This window comes from Parambassis ranga, chromosome 18 (genome assembly GCF_900634625.1).
Source record: "Parambassis ranga chromosome 18, fParRan2.1, whole genome shotgun sequence".
NCBI lineage: Eukaryota > Metazoa > Chordata > Actinopteri > Ambassidae > Parambassis > Parambassis ranga.
Genome location: NC_041038.1, coordinates 11953258 through 11968122, shown reverse-complemented (window position 1 = coordinate 11968122; position 14865 = coordinate 11953258). Strand labels below are relative to the sequence as shown.

The window sequence follows — 14865 nt, the reverse complement described above, 5'->3', positions numbered from 1 at the left end:
GCAACACCCAGACCGCATCTGACTCTGACTGGTGTGGATGACTTCTCCACAAAGAAAACTGTGTTTAAAATATTCAAGGCTGAAGATTAGAGTTCATTTTTTTAGTTTGATCAAATCAAATAAGTTTCTGTGGCACAAAGATGCAAATTCATTCCTTGGACACACCCAAAAAAATATGTTCATGTTTATATTATGAGAATATGAGAATGTTTATTATAAATTAGTATCGTTGCTTAACCTCAACCTTAACGTCACACTACTGTGATGTCACTTTATTCCACATCTCATTTCAAATTTCCACGTGGCCAACAGTCACATTCATTCATACAAACATTCAGGCCGTATCTGGCTGATCTGCAGGGGTTCTAGCTGAAAGCTGCAGTGAAAACCTGGTTTGTAGAGGCTGTAAAATCCAAACAGTTAAATATCTACAGCATGTGGAGGTGCTGTTTTGCCATTATTTGTAACACCTGCAGGAAAATGTTATAGATAATGATTCCAGTTTATTTAAATATTTCTGTCTAACTGTATTTTTGTGCAAAGTCTAAACATGTCAGAACATGGGCTCAAATAAAAAAACAAACATTTCTTTAGACATCCTGTGAATCTTAACTGACCGTCGGTTTGTCTTGGACTCTGCTGCGACGCTGACAGCTGAGTCATGTTTCCATAGTGCTGACTAATGCTCCACTTTCAGCAGTGTTATGTTTTCGTTGTGCTTTTCCTTTAGCGGCTGATGTTATCCACATCGACCAACTCGTAATCGTATTCATCACTCTTCATGCCTGCTGACTGGCATTATTACTCATTCTCACTAACCAATTAAAGTTATTCAAATGCTATTATGTTCATGCTGCTTCAGTGCAGATTCAACAAGAATCGCTCTGTCCAATCAGAAAAGGAGTTTATAAGCGGGTAGATGTTTATCGCAGCGGTCACTAGTCCAAGGGGCCTTTTCTGTGAGCTAACCTGGAACAAAGAAAAATCTGATGTGACGCAGTGAAATGTTAACGAAGAAATCAAACGAGCAGAAAATAGCTGGAACGAGCTGCCCGGTTTCTCCCTGCTGTTCTGCTTTCTGAGATGCAGAGCAGATAAACTCTGATGAAAGCCAAACCTCCACCTGCCTGCTGCTCCATCCAACAGGCAGAGAGGAGAAACGTAACACAACACAACTGCTGTACGGGCTCTGATGTATACATGGACATGCTGGGAGAAGTGATAGAGAAAGTTCAGCAGGTTCTTTCTTCTGTTTAATCCTCAGAGATTCTGTGTACTGACTTTTTAATTGACCCTCACTTCCTGTGTTGAACCACACACACACACACACACAGTACATGAAACATCTTCTCTCCGACCAAAGACACACAGAAACACGCATGCATGTACACAAACACAATTAGCTATGCACAATTATAAACTCCACAAACGGAGCCTGAACAACGCACACCACCACACGTATGCTCGGTTCTGAGATGCTAACTCAAACCACATGTTGGCTTCGCTGTGATCTGGCCCTCTGGGTGACTTCACAGGGGGACAGAGTGGGGGCGGTCGCCCCAATAACAAGACTGACGCACAGGCAAGTAGCACCGATAGCAATCTGGGGTAACAAGTGCATGGCGTGTCGCTGGAGTGTGTTTGGGATCTGAGTTGGCAGCCGTGGCTGTGAAGGAGCGCCGAGGGACTGGACTGAAAATGGTAGTGCTGGTCACAGACGGCTAAAAGCAACCTGTGTTTGTGTTCAGTGCCGATGAAGGAAGCAGTGTGACGTGAGAGTGCAGCGAAAGGTTTATAAGACATGAAGGGTTCAGCTCCCCATTAAACACCAGGACTCTTATCCTGCTTCTCTCCCCATGACTGGAAACTTTTCATTATTCCGGTTTGAGAGGAGTGGACGAGGACAAAACCAAAGACTGACATGGACTAACGTGGTTTAAAACCAGGAGATATGATTTCAAGGTCTCGTCAGCTGTTGTTTTCCCACCTAATTTCAGTCCTTACTTACTGCTTGGTTTTACTTTCCTTCTATTTGGTTCACATTAAGGGGTTAAAAACTACTTAGTGAGGTACAGAGAGCTCCTCGTCTGACTGTGCGTCTGGCTCACATCACTCAAACATGACACTTGGCTACGATTATGCTAATGAAACATGTGATCATGTTGCCCAATGTCATCCAATCCTGGGGGGGCAGGTTCAGGATGGTGGACAGGCCTGGAGTGGCCTTTGAACTCGGGAGTCCAGGGTTTTCGTCCCCCGGCACCAAAGGCTATGTTTTCACTTCCTGTTTACTTTCATATTCAGTAACGGTTAGAGTTACACTTACAAACTAATGGTCAGGGTTAGCCATTAAAAACAGTGTAAGGAGTTAAGGAAACATCATCCTGAAATGTTGAAGAAAAATAAGAACACAACAAGTTCTGTTTTCATGGACTGAACATCGACCTCATGGTTCGTTTTTCTGAGGAAAGATAAAAACACGGACAGGCCTGTGGAGTCTCTTCAGAATAAACCTCGTGTGCAGTGGTTTCTTTACCAGTCTACACTGAGGGCACGATTGTGTATATATGTCATTACTGGAAGATAACAGCAGGTGTGCATGAGCAGCCCTGTTGCTGTAGGATCAGCACATGTGCATGATTTTTTTGGGGGTTTCTTTTTTGGTGCAGGCTTTGTGACCCCCCGAAAACCACAGATATGGACTGGATAGATGTAGATAGATGATATCAGCTGTTGCTGTGAGTAGAGTTTTTGGATTTGCGAGTCACTTTCATTTATATTTTGTGATTCTGATGCAAGGAAACATGAAGGGAAAAGGTTTGTACAGTCGGCGGTGCTTTAGAATTAAATCTTGGTGGCATTCGGTCTACATGATACCTTCTTCAGTGCGTTCCTGGAAAGCCAACAGTCTTCACGCAGATTTATTTTGCTTTGTTCCAGCTGGACAGGGGATTAAAATGCACGAGCATGCTTGCAGGGTTTGTTATATTATTGCAGTGTGTCTGTAAGGATCAGAGCGCCCAGATGTTTTGGCTGAAAATCAGAACAAGACAACAGCCTCAGGCTCAGAGTCTGACAGCGGAGAAATATCTGCCTGCATGGAGCCAGAGCTTCACTCTCTGTTTCCAGCACCGCCCTTCATGTTTGAACTTGACCTGGGTGCAGGAGGTCCTAACTTCACTGTAACAACGTGCAAATCTGTTTATGTGTGCTCTTAATGAGCTGATGAGTGAGTGTTTCTCTCTGAAGAGTGACACCTGTTCAACCTCAGCTGACTTCATGCATGGATCCACAAACAGCCACGATGCAGACATGACAAACTTCACAGTCTGAACACATAAACCCTCAAACTCACAACAAACCACATTAAATTCATGTATATGTGAATTGGTGCATACTTCCAGACATCCCGTTCCTCCTGTCAGATACTGATCATATGTGAGTGCTGCCATGTTTTTCCACCTGTGATCGTGAACTTGGACGTAACATCGTAACACTGACCTGCTGTTTTCATTCCACACGCCTCATGTGCTCCATCTTTAGCACATCTCCTGACAGGTGGTTTCTAAAACAACCCCTCACACACGGTCCTCACAGGGAATATACAATAACATCCTGATTGTGGAGCCCTCGAGGTTAGCGGGTGCAGCCAATAACATCCAATTTTAGCTTGAACATGACCCTGTTATGAATTTAAAAAAAAAAAAAGTCAAATGAACCCTGACAGCCTGCTGCTACACCCTCCACTGATCTGCCCAGCACATTCAGTAAATATAACCTGTTTAAACCCTCATGGACTGTTCGCAAACACTACCCTTATGTGTTGTTCGGGACAAAAACGTCCTCTAACTTTAACGTTAAAATCGTCAAAAATGGGAGAAAAAAAGAAAATCCAGTGCTGTGCAAAAACTAATAATGCAATAAAGTCATTTTTTTCACTGATGTTTGACATGACCAAGACTGTAATAAAGGTTAAAAAAATCCAGTCCACATTCACCTTTTCTATTAAAAATGAGCCATTTTGTGTTTTTTTTCCAATTTTCAGCACCACCCCTTATAAAATTGGTGATTAAAGGGTTAAAATCCTGGGGGAAAATGATTTTTTCACTACTGTTGATTAGAACTGAAGTTAATTAAAAGGTCTATGCAAAAAAATTTCAAAAAAATATTTATCTGAGATATTTTTAAAACCGTTAAAGTTAGAGGACGTTTTTGTCCCGAACAACACATAAGGGGTACTGTTGACCTATGAAAAATTTTAAAAAATTAAGCTTGTTGAGCAAAAATGATTCAATTTGTTCACATATTGACAAAGTTATGGCCAAAATAAACAGAAAAATTTCTCTCAGAGGACAAAAATGTCCCGAACAGTGCATAAGGGTTAATGTCTATGAAATGGCATCTAAACTTCTTTCTTGTACAAAAAGTTAAACCAATGCAGGCTTCACACATAGTAGATAAGTAATGGCCTCAAAACAAGGTGTGTGTGATGTAAAAACCTTCATCTCGGACTGTAGGTAATCTGTAGGTAATCTGATAGATCATCATGTCAGGCGGCATCAGATGCAGGAGCTGTTTGTACCTTTCTCTCACGTGGGGCCGCTGCTGTTTCTGTAAAGATATCTCTGAGATACTGAAGCTAGAGTCCACTGGTGAGAAGAAGCAGAACCAGAAACTAGCACGGAGTTCACGTCACCACAGCAGCCACCATCAGCAGCCTACACCGAGCTGCATTTCTGTGGAACTCTCTTTGATGTAAAGATGCTGTACTTCCAACAAACTGAGTTAAGCAGAACAACAGGCAGAGGAGCCACTGGGTCACCGAGGTCTTGTAACGCCTTGCTGGACCCCACACTTGCTTGTTTTGGTACCGTGCAAGAAGTGCAATGGAAAAACCCCCGGGGGACGATGTTCACTTCAGCTCTGTCCCTCAGAGAGAATGTACACAGGATATAATCTGTGCATTGAAACAAACTCTTAATTCAGTGTAAGCTGTTGCTTCATCTCCGAGTTTAAAAATAACATTTCCAGCAGCATGTGGTTACTTCAGTTTAACTGGTCCAACTCCGCTGAAGAATTCCCCCCTGTGGCTCTTTTGTCAATCAATAACACATTTATTATGATCTTTACTACACAAATCCGAGTGTGTGTTTGTGTTCCTGTTTGCAGAGAGGAGAGTGAAATGTAAAACAGATGCCATTCTAAGTTTTACTTTCTCCAATTTAGCTTGAGTAACTTTTAATTCTTTTTATGGGAAAGCTAAAAATTGTGAAAGAGGAAGGAAGGAGTGGGAATGTGGTGGAAAAAGACCCGAGTTAGTCCTGTTACTCTGAATCCTGCTCCCACAGGACACAAACATCAAGACTCTGCAACAGACAAACACATCCTTACAATGACAGGAGGCTCGTGATTTTTATCGTATGATTAGAAAAAGTATTGAACAGCTTAACCGGATGATGGTGCTAGATAACCCCGCCTGTCACCTGTAGATAGCTGGGATAGGCTCCATCCCCCCCGTGACCCTGCACTGCAGGACAAAGCGGGTTCAGATGATGGATGGATGGATGGTGCTAGATATTGACAGGTCGCCCTCTGGTGGCTGGCTGTGGTTCAGGTCATAAACCCAGCCTCCAGTGTGTGTGTGGATGGAACTCAGACCCAACTAAAAACTAAAAGTAAGAAGTATTTCTCAGAGATGGTTTATTGCTGTTTATCACACTGATCTGTGTATGAATGCCCATTTTTAATACACTGTTATACAATTGTTGGCTAAAAAAAATGATGGAAAGGAAACGATGCCACGGTCAGCAGCCAATGAAGCGCCAAGCTACTCTGCACTAACAAAGGCCTCAGCGTGAAAGTGTGTTTGGGTAGAACATCAACAATCAGGCTTCACCTCCCAACCTCTACTTCTTTTCCAACATGGCAGCACCTGAACTTCAGACAAAGTCCATCTGTTATACAGTCAAAGGTGTCAGATGAAAAGATGATCAAACCCAACAGTGAGGTAAACCTGAAGTGAACTAAGGTCAGGACACAAAGTCTCATCCGCTCCTTCACGTCCACTGGTGGACTTTAATAAGCATGTATGTCAGGCCTGTGGCTGAATGTGCTGTATTATGATTCAAATAAAATTATCAAGACTAGAGTGTAACTAGAGAGTTTCATGCAGACACACACTCAGAGCTCTCTGCAGTGACACTAACATCACAGTCTAATGTTCCTCTGTCTGCGTGCTGACAGCATGTCAGTGTGTTTAACGGCCAAAGCTGTGTGTGTGTGTGTGCACGTGAGTCAATCCATCTACAAGGTGTGTGTGTGTGTGTGTGTGGGTCTCAGTTACCCTGCTGGATCACTGCTACACCCCCCTCAAACGGGCCACGACAAATATCTCAATCATCTCACCACAATCAGGACCAGATGGGCTGAGTCAACAATGCAGTGTGTGTGTGTGTGTGTGTGTGTGTGTGTGTGTGCAGTGTTCAGGTGCGACTTTTTAAAGTCAGAGGACAGCGCCACCTCACAGACCTATGACAGTAGAAGAATCAATGAGAACCTGGCAGACCGATCTGAGGGCACAGACCCAGCAGGGTGAGAAAGAGCTGTGATGAAAATGACTGCCGCAGTTCACGTCTGTAACCTGTCCTGCTGTGTCTGTCTGGGTCAATGCTGTTACGTAAAGAAAAGGAATGCAAACAGAGGAATAGATTGACTGGATTACAAATGCAGTTAAGGCCTGGATTATGTGTGAGGACACAGAGCGATGGCTGCAGGATAAATAAATGAAGAGCGGCAGTGAACAGCACATCCAGTGGATAAAGTGAGAGACGATTACGTGTGCGCTGAAAGACAAGTCTGTAATATCACCTGCATGTCCGAATCTATTTTCTATGACAACAAATAAAGTCAGTGTTTTATATTAATGACCGGCGCTGTCATAGACTGTGTGAGAACAGACGGTGCTGGATGGACTCCACGCGATGATGGAGTCATTCCCTGGATGACAGACAGCAGTGACTGTTCCGAGGAGGAGGAGAGAGAAACCGTGCTAACTGATAATCAAAGAGGAGATCATATGGATGTCAATATGGAGATTTAATTTTGATGAGAGAAGTTTAAAGGACAATTCCGACATATTTTCCACGAATGTCACTTATGAATGCTAACAGATACCTGGATCTCACTTCTCATCACCACCGAACCTAAAACACACTCACAGCTGTCAGTACGTCCTCAGATAAAGCACATATACAAAGAATTTTTAAATAATTATAAGATAAATAATGTGTAGATGTGATGTCACATATACCAGGACATTCCAGCTGCCTGGGTGGTTATGAGGTCAATCCACCTACCCTACCACCAACACCAGATCCATGCAGGCAAGCTACATTACTGTTAGCTGGCTAAGTTTAGCTTGTTTGTTTAAGTTACACGCAAAACTCAAAACTCAAAGTGGCATATAAGAGCTGGCTAACTTCCCTTAAAGCCACATAGCTGTAGCCTAGCACCTGGCATGGTTGGTACAGTCTAATACCCCGTTCACACTGGGGAAAAAAATGTGGCTTAAGCAGGATTCGGCCGCATCCAGATCAATCCAGATGTGTTTTTTTCTGATTGTGAACACCTCGAATCCGGCTGTATCCAGTTTGATTTCAATCCGGCTAGATCCACCCATGAGAGGTGGATCTAGCCGGATTGGCTCAAATGTGGCTCAGGTGTGAACGCAAATGTGGCGAGTGAATCCGGCTAGCGACATGCTACTTCCGATTAGCGACATGCTACTTCCGGTTAACGATGTGCTACTTCCGGTTCGCGACATGGGACAAAAAACTGCATGACGCATGCGCACACGCGGTCCTACCGCGGTGTGAACGGACTCTGTATATTACGAGGCGCCACCTAGTGGTTTGGAGGACAGCAAACATGCTGGATGAAGCCGGATTGAGTGCGGACACAAGTGTGTGCTAGCCAGATTTGAAAATAGGTCTGAACGCATCCAAGGCTGTCTGGGCTCAATCCTACTCTAGCTGGAATGACTTTCTCCAGTGTGAACGGGGCCTTAAGTACCAGAGGAGAGGAGGCTGAATAACAGAAATCAGCTGATTACTTCTGTGTTTATTTGTTTGTTTATCAATCCAAACTGGATTTTAAAGATGTACATGTGAGTTTGAATGTGGTTCGACACATTTGTCTTTTATTTCCTCCCTCACGTGTTCCCATCCTTCCTGTTTCTCTTCATAGTTAAACTATGTAAAGGCCAAATATTCTCCCAAAAGTCTTTAAAAATGACTTTCATATGTCAGATTAGAATCAGCGTTTGGTTTTGACTACCTGCTCTCCCTGAAGAGCTGAAGCAGAATCAGCAGAGCAAGTTCTGAGTTCACTCTGTAGGAGCAATAAAAAGGGAATGTTTGAGCCCCTCGATGGCTGTGGTGCTTGGCCTGACGCCAGCATGAGTGAGTGTGTGTGCTAATACATCTATCTTTGTGAGGACCAATTTGAGTGAGAATATGTTTTTGGAAGGTTTCTCAGTTGCACTGTGCTTGTCAGTTTTTTGGCTTGTTGCTTGTTAAAGGTATTAACCCTCAGAACACCAAGCAGTTCTTGGTGATAGTTTGATCAGAGTGGGCTCACTGTTCACTGCAATATGAAGTCCTGCACCTCAATGGAAACAGCACATCATGGCTGCAGGCAGAGAGAACTCAGACATGACTTTATGCAGGATAACAGGAAAAAATGTAAAGAAACTAAAGAAAAATGAGTCTGTAGAGGCACGTTAGCTCCACATGTTGTGGATATTTACTTATTATTTACTCCACATTTTACAGACTCTACAAACCATTTCTAACCCATCAGCTGCAGATCTCGGGATAGTAGCGCATGACTCCTCTTTCTAATACATATAACTACAAGTGATGAACAGTAATGTCTGATTATATATGTAGCCCTGAAGGTCCAATATATGAAGTCAACAACAGAATAAAGCAGAAGTCAGATTTGCAGAGTGAGCAGCAGCAGCAGCTCTGGAGCCCCCAGCTCACACCCCAGAGAGCTGCACACAAAGCTGCTCCAACATCTGTCCAGTTCAAGCCTCTAACTAATTGATCCAACATCTTCCTCTTATTTAAACCAAACAGACCCTTTTTGGTGCTTTGCAATCATTTTTTGGCACAAAGGAATAAGATGTCAGCGTTTGGATAAATCAGCAGCCTTATCCGTTAGACTTACAGCATGCAGCCAGGGAATGCATCATGTTAATGAAAGTCCTCATAAAGACAGGAGTAGATGTGCTTGTGTGTTTGCAGTAAACGTGTGTGTGTGTGTGTGTGCAATAAGAGAGGAATGAGAACGAACAAGAAGAGCTTTTCCAAGGAGCTCTGCATGGTTGCGGTCAGATTGGCTCTCAGCCACAAATCACAGGGAACCTCTGCCTCCTTCACTCCGTCCACCACCAACACCTCCTCACGTTCACGTGTTATTCATCTGAAATCACCTTCTTCATAAGCCTGCACGCAGTGTTAGGTGAAAGATTTTATTTTGCATGATGTTGTTATGTAGTGTGGGTCCACATATCTAGAAGTGTGTCCCTAACAGGAAGTTTTTATTACTTTATGCATATTACTGTAATGTGTTTTAGGAGTACTTATGTGTTAAGTAAGTTTTACAGAAGATCAAAGGAAGACAGGTATACTGAATGTATTGAGAAGTGTGTCATTTCTCTACTTCTCATAGACTTTTGTAATTCATTTCCTCTGTTAGCTGTTGACTGCTCTTTGGAGACAGCTCTGGTTGATATCAAGCTAAGGCTGTAAATCCAGATCTTGATAGAAAAGATGTGTTCGACCCACCCTTCCTGTGAGTTTGTCTTCCTGGTCACCTCCAGATCTGACCCACAGCCTATGAGATGTTAGGACTTAAAGTGAACTTACATGGGGGAAGATGTGTAAGCTTTTATGGGGCGTCATAAAGTCGCTCGTATGGGACAGTGATCATTGTTGTGGAGAACTTAACTTCAACTTAGGTTTACGATTGACAAAAGGGGACCCCCTGCTATTTCCTTTCTGTTTTCTCCTGACTCTCAGGTTTAACCATTACCAAATAAGGTAAACTAAATATCAGTTGAGCTGACCCTATTGGTGCAGAGTTAGGGAAGGACATGATTTTATGGGATCTCAAGATAGGATAAAAGGTGTTTCTACAAGAATGGTTGTTGTTCTCTGGCTGTGAGGCCAGGCAACCACAGAGGCCTCTGTTTGTGTGTGAATTTGCTTCTTTACTGTTAGAATAAATTGTAATTTTGAGACCAGATATTGTCAACAGCAGCCACTGCCGCCGTGCAGCAGTCACTTTTCTTTCAATCCTCCTCCCTTCTCCTCTTTCTGTCCCTACACAGTGTTTTACTTTTAAGTCCTCCTCCCTCCTCCTCCTCCACCTTCATCTCTCTTGCCCCTCTATCAGTCTGTCCTCCCTTTGCCCCTCCGCCTGTCGACTTCCATGGCAACTGAAATCTCCCACAATGCCAGCCCACAGCTGTGGGGTGACAAATGACTCTTTAAACTGGGATTTGAAAACAAAATGAACCACCATTCACTTTCAGTCTGACACACACACACACACACAGACACACACAGACACACACAGTGAGGAGGAGTACTTCATCCCCGTCCAGCTGATAAAAGCCTGTCTGCTGCACTAACAAATTTGGTGGCCTTTTGAACAGGAGATAAATCTCACTTACGATCTCTCTCCCTGTTTCCTCCTCTGGCCTATTTGTCATCTCATGAGCAGGGTCTCAAAGTATGGCTCAGGGCCCAAACTTGGATCCTGCAGACACTGAACGGGCCGTGAGGAGTGTGTTACTGCTTCAGCAGATCTTTGCTGCACTGCACATCTTAGAGAGAAATGACTGAATCCTGTTAAAGGCTGTGACGTACAAATCACCGTCACATAACTGCTCCAAAAGAAACAGAGGAGAACACACAGCGCTGACTGATGGTTTTGTCATATGTGGAACTCCTGCTGTGTCAGATTTCCTCTACACAACCACGGAAAGGAAAAAGAAGAAACCTCAGCTGAGACCATCAAACAAGACATGTCTGATTCTTTTTAACTGCTTTACTTACTTTAAACGTTACTCACAATCTTGTGAGGTCCGATGCTTATTCATGCAATCCGCAGCCCACAGAGCGCTGCACGAGTGTGCATGTTCAATATTTGTTTAATGTAAGCTGTTATCTGAAGGCCTCAAAACTCACTCGTCGAACTCCATGAAAAATGCTGTTTATAATCGCTTACATGCAACACTGGACATATGTTGATCCACTCTGGATGTAAAGCAGGACTCATGATGCACCACATGAAGAATGTTGTTCTGCAGCACACATTAGGTGTTCAGGTCTTTAGAGCTGATGTGTTCAGGATCAGGAGCATCATCTGTTCTCTTCACAGAACAGGGAGAAGAAGGAACAAACTGAGTTTAAACTGCAACTTGCTTCTGCGTTGACAGTCTATACAGCACGAAATAACTGAATTTGGTTTCACAGGAGCGAAGAAAACAGAGACAAAGGGCTGATAACTAGCATAACTTCAACACCCAGAATGCACTGGGGTGGTTGCTGATCAGACAAACTACAGTCAGGTTTAATTTAAAGTGAGTCTAAGCTGTCTGTGTCCACACAGTGACAGACTGTGTCCGTGGCTGTCTGTCTGTGCTGCATCTGTCTCTTTTGGGGATCATGGAGTCTGGATCCAGCTCTCCTCTGTCCATGTGTGGACCAAAGCTTCCTGTCTAATGTTTGTGGACGCTGCAGACAGAGACTCCAGCAGCTGTCCCCGCCCGGGACCAGCAGCTCTGCACAGAGACTCCTCTTCCTCACACCGATGGCTGACTCATCTACACTGTCTTTAAGCTACAATGAGCATGTGGAACATGTTTGAGTGGCAGCAGAGCAGTGGCTCTAGAGTCCACTACAGTAAAGTAAAAGGGTTTGTTCTGTAAGCACAGAGAACTACGATATGATCATGTATCTCTTTGTTATGAATGCGCTGCTCTCCCCAACACTTGTTTGGTTTAAAGCCCCTTGTTTACTGAGATGTTGGTGGTCTTTGGGTCCAGGGGGAGTTGGTTCTGTTTGCTTTACCACAGCATGGATGACAAACCCTCACCTGCTCTGAGGATGCAGATAGCATCAGACAACAAATCAGCACGGTGACCCCAGAACATTCAATCTGCAGGAAGGATGCACACCTGCCAGTCTCAATTACAAGGAAATGAAACACGGCAGAGTCGCAGATGAAGCTTTCATCTCGGTTACAAACATGTCTCTGTCCACAGGAAAAAGTCATCTAATTAAATCAGGAAGTCTAAACTGTCCTGAACTGCAGAGCTTCATGAAATGAAGGGTGAAAGTTCAGTACTGTCAATATTGTGCTATATTTTTCTTCATTAATACGTTACACAGCAAACCCAGGTGGTCTGGACTGACACTGGCACTTTCATGAACACTGTTCTGTTTTGTTGTGGAATTTATGCACATTATTTTCCACAGAAAATGGCAGAAACAGAAGTATTAATAGAAGCAGCCTGAATGTCCACTTGATACTGACACCGGACCTCTCTGCAGTGTTTGTTTCCCCTCCAGACGGACACTTTCATTACAAAAAGTGCCATAAGCAGATCAACAAACCGAGCATCCTGCGACGCGCACAAACATTCAATACACAGCGTTTTCTACCCAGACACGCTGTAAACACTGCCTCTGAGTTGTTTGTTCATGTGGTGCAACTCCCCCTGCCCGAAACACACTTCTTACTCTCTGTCCTTAACTTGTAATTACACGGAGGTGCGGGGGGGTTAAGGCTACAGTTGATTGCGCCAGCAGATTCCAGCCGATTAATTATGTGTTATCATAAAGTTCGGACTGAGCCTGAAGTGGATTTTGTATTTTCTTTGCAATTCAGATGGTGCTGGCTTCCCCCAAACTGGGCCTGAGTGCTTTGACCCGACTGCTCGGAGGGAAAGAGCAGCAGCGGGCCAAGAGGAGAGATTCCTCTCTCAGGCTCACATAAACAAACACGGACTGAGAGAACTGAAGCTCTGCAGATATGGAAGTAATGTCACCTCAGTGAGGCACAGCTTCAGTAACAGGAGCTGAACACTGGCCGCTCTTTAAACAGATCACAATCTGTTCATGTCGAGCTTTAATGTGCTTTTACTGTATTCATTTGTACAGTGGCTGTTCAAAATGTGACTGAATCAGTTTATATATGATGTTTGTGCATCATATATCAGACATGTGGAGCTCCGATTGTGGCTTCACTGTATAATGCTGTCAATCACAGTCAGACATTAAGCCTGTATTCAAAATTTAAATGACATTTAGCAGACTTCTAACATCACTAGTTATTGTCGTTGATCACAGACTGATCACAAAGAGTTCTTGCTGAACAGGACAACTTAAACCTCAGCAGTGCACATATTTTGGTCCCTATCAGAGCACGCAGCGAACATTAGGCATGCTGGATAAACACCTGCTCTCTCCACCACTCAGGACCAGGCACCGACCCGTGGGGGACTCACATTCTCCATAGCTGGCCCCTCTCTATACAGACTCGGACTGAGCATGCTCAAAACTCACCTCCTTTCTTTTAACCTTTAATTATCAGTCATGTCATTTTATTTTCAGTGTTCTGTTTTTATTCTCTAAACTGTTTTTTTTCTGTTTGAGTGTCTTGAAGCGTGATATGTAAATAATATATAGTTTTATTATATCTCAGTGCTATGAATGAATGTATAGCTTAACAAGTATGTGACAACAACTGTGTGTGGTAGAACTGTTCTATGTAAAGGTTGCGTAAGTGTGAATCAGCTGTGTGTTCATTTCTCCTCGCTCAGTGTGAATCCTGCAGCCTGCTCCGCCGTTCAGCTTATTTGTGATGCTATAAAGGTCTTAGTGTGTTAAACTGTAAAAACAAACATGCATTAGCTGACGATGTGTAGTCTGTGTTTGTGATACACGCACATATAACCCAGCGGTGTCAGCCGCCCTGCTGCAAACAGACAGACCAGGATTTTATACAAGAGGTGTCACACACAGTCAGCAGTCAGTGTTTAATAATAATGATTTAGCTATGCCAGGCCACCACAGTACTGGAAACTATAGCTGTCTGAACTCCATCCTTTGAAGGCTGTGTTCGGTGTATCATTCAATGCACAGCAGGCTCCACAACAGGAACTCAAATCAACTTAGAGCTATGCAGCCTCCGGACTGTATTTCCAAAATCACTCTGATGGTTCATCAACTCAGAACAAATTGAATGACGCCTCCATCTTTGCTCGAGAGCGTCTGTATGTGCACTGGCACATGGAAACTTTGGGGTTCAGGTGGGAGTCTAAGTACCTAAAAAAGACTACGAAACATTCCTACTCACGTCACATATGTCACATCTGCAAACGGGGTTGGCAGCAAAGTTGAAAACAGTCATGGCTGAAACAAGAAAGTGTTGAAGTGATTGAGGAGTCCATACTTTATTTGGAACTTATGTCAACCACACTGAACACACAGTTCAGAGTCAGGGTCAGTCAGAGAGAGCAAAGCATTGAAGCTGTGGAGACATAGACAAGAGAACGACAGACTACTGAGCGTGCACACATCCTATAGGTGCGGCGGCTGTTGGAGTCCACACGGGGAAGTTGCTAGCTGGAAGCTAACATGCTAGTTGATGGGACACAGCTTTGAAACTGAATGTTTGAATTACTGCTGCAGGTATCAGTCAGCGGAGTGAAGGACCGCTGAGGCACTCGCAGCGTGTAGCAGTGAGATTTCCCCTTAACACAACATGAAGGAAGTAATCGGACGTGGC

The 14865-nt window shown here is 43.7% G+C and overlaps 1 protein-coding gene across 1 annotated transcript in view; it reads right to left on the bottom strand.

The window, feature by feature from the left end:
• The window catches only part of angpt4 (angiopoietin 4), a 42756-nt gene that overhangs the window by 9147 nt on the left and 18744 nt on the right, over positions 1-14865 (bottom strand). The window lies entirely within an intron of this gene.